The 6,000-nt window shown below is 39.3% G+C and overlaps 1 protein-coding gene across 1 annotated transcript in view; it reads right to left on the minus strand.

Moving 5' to 3' along the window:
• LOC122816128 overlaps positions 1 to 6,000 on the minus strand; it is a 730,565-nt gene that overhangs the window by 423,355 nt on the left and 301,210 nt on the right. The window lies entirely within an intron of this gene.

Genomic DNA, 6,000 nt, shown 5'->3' on the forward strand with positions numbered 1-6,000 from the left:
TTTGTATTTAAGGCCACAGAGGCCCTTAGCAGCCCACGTAGCACAGTATCCTTCTCATTACTTTGTATTTAAGGCCACAGAGACCCTTAGCAGCCCACGTAGCACAGTATCCTTCTCATTACTTTATATTTAAGGCCATAGAGGCCCTTAGCAGCCCACGTAGCACAGTATCCTTCTCATTACTTTGTATTTAAGGCCATAGAGGCAGTCTGTCAGACCACAAGAGGAGGTGATATTCATAATCGCACAGAGCTAAGGGAAACATGTTGGATAATTAATTTAAGAGCAAACAGATCACCAGGCTTGAATACTATTGTGCCATTAAAACCTGCACTTAAGAATAGAAGGAATATGATTAGCAAGTTTACTTGAATGTTGCTTTATTCATATAATGTATTCACATCCATAGCTATTAGTTTTCTCATATACAATCCTATAGTAAAGAGGAGCACTGCCCCTTTAATTACAGTGAAGGAAATTATACCTCTCTGCTAGCTGGCCTCCTTTTGGATTGCAACAAGGGCATGTCACAGAACTAAATGAGGAATGGCTGTGATGCCTTATAAATACAAAAGCTGAACAGTCCTTTTTATACGATCTGAGGAAGGCTTATTTGCCGAAAGCGCTTATCGGAAGACTGAGGACTGCTTATTTTATGTTATATTCTTTTCATTAAAGTTTTGATTTTACTGTTAAGTTTTACTGCCGTGGTGGACATCAGGAGTTTTTAGTAGTGTTTGCCTTTTTTCTTCCTCATTGGTGTCCTTCACAGTGTAAGAAAGTTTTTTACCTATTGACTGTTTTTGTTTCTTACACTGAACATGGCGAGCCAGCAATTGAACCTGAATGACAAACTCAGAACATGCAATATTTCTAATCTATCGAGAGACTTATTGAACCCGCTTTTAGATCTGAATTTGGGTAATGTAGCTGCTTCCACAGTTGTTGCATCGATTCCTGATAATAATTTTAATTGTATATTTCGGGAAGTGGAGAATGCAGCTTACCAGTTCAAGAGACTGCAGTGGCAACGCTTCCATATGGAAGCATGCTTGCACCATCAAATTGTACCTCGAGGTATGCGAGTGAAGTGTTTACCTTCATATGGGAACACTTATCCGGATCTGCTCACAAAATGGCAAATTATAAATCTTGAAACAAGTCGAAAATACATGAACTTGCTGATAGAATTTTTCAAGCCGGAAGAGGAAAGGATGGTAGCGATTGTATCAGCTAAGCAGACTGAATTGGAAAGCTTAGAGCTGCATGACTCACATCTGAATAGTCTAGAACAACTACAGATTAACTTGAATGCTTATGAAGCGAAGCTAAGACAGCAGAAGGTTAAAAGGCTAGCACGTGACCATCATGATTTTGTGAGAGGCCATATCTTTAATGGCCGAGAGAGGAATTCAATAATAAGGGGCGGGGAGCTCTATCACCACATAAGGAGAAGATACCTTTTTCTAGACCTAATGGAGAAGATGTGATTACTCATGTCAGTTTAACTGATCTGGAACCTTCCATTCATAACTCTGTTATTCTTAACTCATCAGCACCGACCTCCAATTTTGTAATATCTGAAACAGATTCAAGAGAAGCGTCTAGTAGTACAGCCACTATGGGTGCAGAAACAGGCAACAGGAGTGCTCTCCTAGCCCCCAATCCAGCAACTGGACCGAAAGAAGGGGTAATGCATGCACCAATAAATTGGCCCTTGCCGTTTTTTTCCAAATTCAACCATCACAGGACTCAAAGAACACAGATTCAAGAATGGAAAAGGAAGAAGCTCACACTTTAATTGGATCTGAACAAAGTTTAGTAGTGAATCTTTCTAATAAGAGTTTAAGCCCTGACATGATTTCCTTGTTAGACAAGGGCCTGAGTTTTATTCCAGCCTTACTGTCTGATATTAGTGAATTTGTGCTGGATATCAGAATGTTTTGCAGGAACCTTGCATTAAAATGTATTTTTGGACAAGCTAATGACAGTAGACGGCTACCTTATACAAAATTGAGTAGCTTTGTTCCCCCTAATCCTCCACCAGTGGAGATGTTCTTGAGATTATGTGAAGATGAAATCTTCAAGCTAAGGGGTAACACAACCAAAGGACAAGGACGTTTCTTCAGTTTAACTACTAATGAGAATAAGATGCTGAAGCAGCTGAAGGAGATGGACAGCGTGGTCATCAAGCCTGCTGATAAGGGAGGATGTATAGTAGTGATGGAAGCCGTATGGTACAGGCATAAAATGCTCTCTATGCTGGATGATGAAAGAACGTATAAGAGATTAAGTTGCAGTGAAGCTACGACTAAGGTAGATCGTTTTCATAGCCATCTATTTGATCTATTGATAGAGGCAAATATCTCACAAGAACTATATGAGTTCTTTGATTGCCCTAAACCTATGTTTCCATACATCAGCGGACTCCCCAAAATTCACAAGGATCCAGCTGACCCACCCCTGCGTCCCATAGTTTCTGGTAGGGGGTGGGTAACTGAACCTGTTTCCATGTACGTGGAGAATGAATTAAAGAAGGCCCTGACACTAGCAGGAACTGACCCTGTTTCCATGTACGTGGAGAATGAATTAAAGAAGGCCCTGCCACTAGCAGGAACTGACCCTGTTTCCATGTACGTGGAGAATGAATTAAAGAAGGCCCTGCCACTAGCAGGAACTGACCCTGTTTCCATGTACGTGGAGAATGAATTAAAGAAGGCCCTGCCACTAGCAGGAACTGTATTGAAGGACTCAGGAGATTTTCTGGAAAAACTCTTTTTAGTTACTAAGGACCTCAAGAAATATGAAGATTTGTTACTAGTGACAATGGACATCAAGAGTTTGTTTACGGTGATTCCGAATGACTATGGTCTACAGAAAATAAGATCTTGGGAACAGGATGGAAGTAGAACCAATATGCTCATTGCTGGAACTTGTATTGGAAAATAACATCTTTATGTATGGGGATTCTTTCTATTTGCAGACATGGGGTGTGGCTATGGGCACCCCATGTGCAAATAGTTACTCTAATTTGGTTCTGGCTGAGTGGGAACATAATGAACTGATACCCAGCACTTGGAAACAATACCTAGTGTACTACGGCCGTTTTGTGGATGATGTCTTTATCCTTTGGAGAGGCAGCTCTACAGAATTGGACCTTTTTGTCAACTTTATCAACAAGAGCACTGATTTTCTAGAGTTTGTGGTTAAACATTCTTCGGAGACCATAGAATTTCTGGATGTAAAGATTCATCTGCATCCTAATAGAGGTATCAGTACAGGAATTCATAAAAAAGAAACCTGGAGAAATCATTATCTGCATAGGGGGAGTATGCACCCGGGACATATTTTTGATAACATCTTTGAGAATCAGCTCTTAAGAACCTCAAGATTTTGTACTGAGAATGAAGACTTTGTAGCAGAACAGAGAAATATTGAGACACATTTAAGTAAAAGATCCTATAAAAGAAAGAATCTAAGATTGAAGCATGATCCACAGGAATTAAGGAGAGGAAAGGGACGTCCCTACTTCTCTGAACCCACATCGAGTCATCATGAGAGCCTGGATCCTAAAACTCAGTCACAGCAACTTAAATGTTTGTTAACATACACTGCTGACAATAAGCAAGTATGTGAAGTTATTAGGAAGTTTTGGCCGGTATTGACAACTGATGACAAAATAAGAGACATTGTAGGTGAACAGCCCAGATTCCTATACAAGAATAAGAAGAATTTGAAAAGTCTCATTTGCAATAAAGATGGATTTGAAAGAAATAGGCCCAATTCTAATAGAAAGGGCACTTTCAAGTGCTTAAGATGCAAAGCTTGCAACTGCATTGACAGCTCCAATGTTTTTCTACATCCATACTCCAGGCAACAGTACAATTTTAATGTCTATGCTGATTGTACTAGTTCCTACATTATATACTTAGCAACTTGCTGCCAATGTAGTGCTTTCTATGTTGGCAAAACAGATCAACGTCTTAAGGAACGTATCCTCAGACATTTGAGGGACATCGAACAGAAAGATCCCAATAATGCCTTAGCAGCCCACGTAGCACAGTATCCTCATTACTTTGTATTTAAGGCCACAGAGGCCCTTAGCAGCCCACGTAGCACAGTATCCTCATTACTTTGTATTTAAGGCCACAGAGGCCCTTAGCAGCCCACGTAGCACACTATCCTCATTACTTTGTATTTAAGGCCACAGAGGCCCTTAGCAGCCCACGTAGCACAGTATCCTCATTACTTTGTATTTAAGGCCATACAGGCAGTCTGTCAGACCACAAGAGGAGGTGATGTTCATAATCGCACAGAGCTAAGGGAAACATGCTGGATAATTAAAGAGCAAACAGATCACCAGGCTTGAATACTATTGTGCCATTAAAACCTGCACTTAAGAATAGAAGGAATATGATTAGCAAGTTTACTTGAATGTTGCTTCATTCATATAATGTATTCACATCCATAGCTATTAATTTTCTCATATACAATCCTATAGTAAAGAGGAGCACTGCCCCTTTAATTACAATGAAGGAAATTATACCTCTCTGCTAGCTGGCCTCCTTTTGGATTGCAACAAGGGCGTGTCAGAGAACTAAATGAGGAATGGCTGTGATGCCTTATAAATACAAAAGCTGAACAGTCCTTTTTATACGATCTGAGGAAAGCTTATTTGCCGAAAGCGCTTATCGGAAGACTGAGGACTGCTTATTTTATGTTATTTTTTTTCATTAAAGTTTTGATTTTACTATTAAGTTTTACCGCCGTGGTGGACATCAAGAGTTTTTAGTAGTGTTTGTCTTTTCTCTTCCTCATTGGTGTCCTTCACAGTGTAAGAAAGCTTTTTACCTAATCTGGTCAATAAGTCTAAATAAATCATGTCTTCCCCAGCCCATGTTCTGATACACAGCATGTTAAATGAAGACAGGTCTCAGATATCATGCGAGACTGATATCCACTTTCAATTCTTGAACATTTTGGTAGGCCGTTTATATACTTTTTTGTTTTGACATATAGGGTAATTATATCCTAAAGATTAGTCAAGGAGACTTAGTTTTGCAAAAGGAGTAGTAGAACACATAAAAACTTATCATAACACAATGTGATTTTTGCCCTTTTTTCATATCACATTAGAAACATGAGGAAATGCCTGTAAGTGATCCTGTTGGTAAATACCTAATACATTTGTCTAAATCAATACATGGAAGAAGTTTCCTACAAAATCACTCTAAATCATGAAATGACAAATCCACTGGCTATATTACCTTGACTATAGTGCTGGCAACCTGGCTCTGAGTGGTAATTCAGGGGTCAAAGATGTCTGTATAGATGGGATAAAGGAGTCACTGGTCTGCTTTATCATCTTCTGTCACCAGTGAAGGATGATGATTAACAACTGTAATGTCAAAACTGATACAAATACATCCCATATTCATTGCAGCCAATGAGGCAAATTTGTAGAAGTGAATGTTATATTATGCATATTATGGTTCAATAAACAGGTAAAAAAAACAGACAAAACCCCAAATGTGTGAGCTACAAAGCATGATGCCACTCACTGGCAGCAAATGGGAGATGCTTGAGCATTAATAGTGATGTTCTAACTTCAGGGATACTGGCAGAACAGGAGGAAAAGAGGTATCGTGCAGGACATCACAGCATAAGGCACAGAGTGTACAGAAAAGTGCAATAAATAAAAAATGTACAAACCATATTTTACAGTTTAGCTAGGATCAAATGAAAAGAAAGCAGCAGCCTATCTACCACAGCTACAGCTGGTGCCTCACAAGGGATGAAATATATGCTAGTGAATGAACTGAGGAATTCTACTAAACAATGACAGCAAATTCTGGAACAGACAGGAATCTTTGGACAAGCAGATGACTAACAGCACGATGAAAGCACATTAATTAGTTATTACAGCTTTATATGCGTATATGATTTAACAAAACCTTTTATCCTGTGAGTTCTAAAGTATCTCTCTGTTGTCCTTAAAAC

The sequence above is a fragment of the Protopterus annectens genome, chromosome 12.part0 (assembly GCF_019279795.1).
Source record: "Protopterus annectens isolate FY-2018-M chromosome 12.part0, PAN1.0, whole genome shotgun sequence".
Classification (NCBI taxonomy): domain Eukaryota; kingdom Metazoa; phylum Chordata; order Ceratodontiformes; family Protopteridae; genus Protopterus; species Protopterus annectens.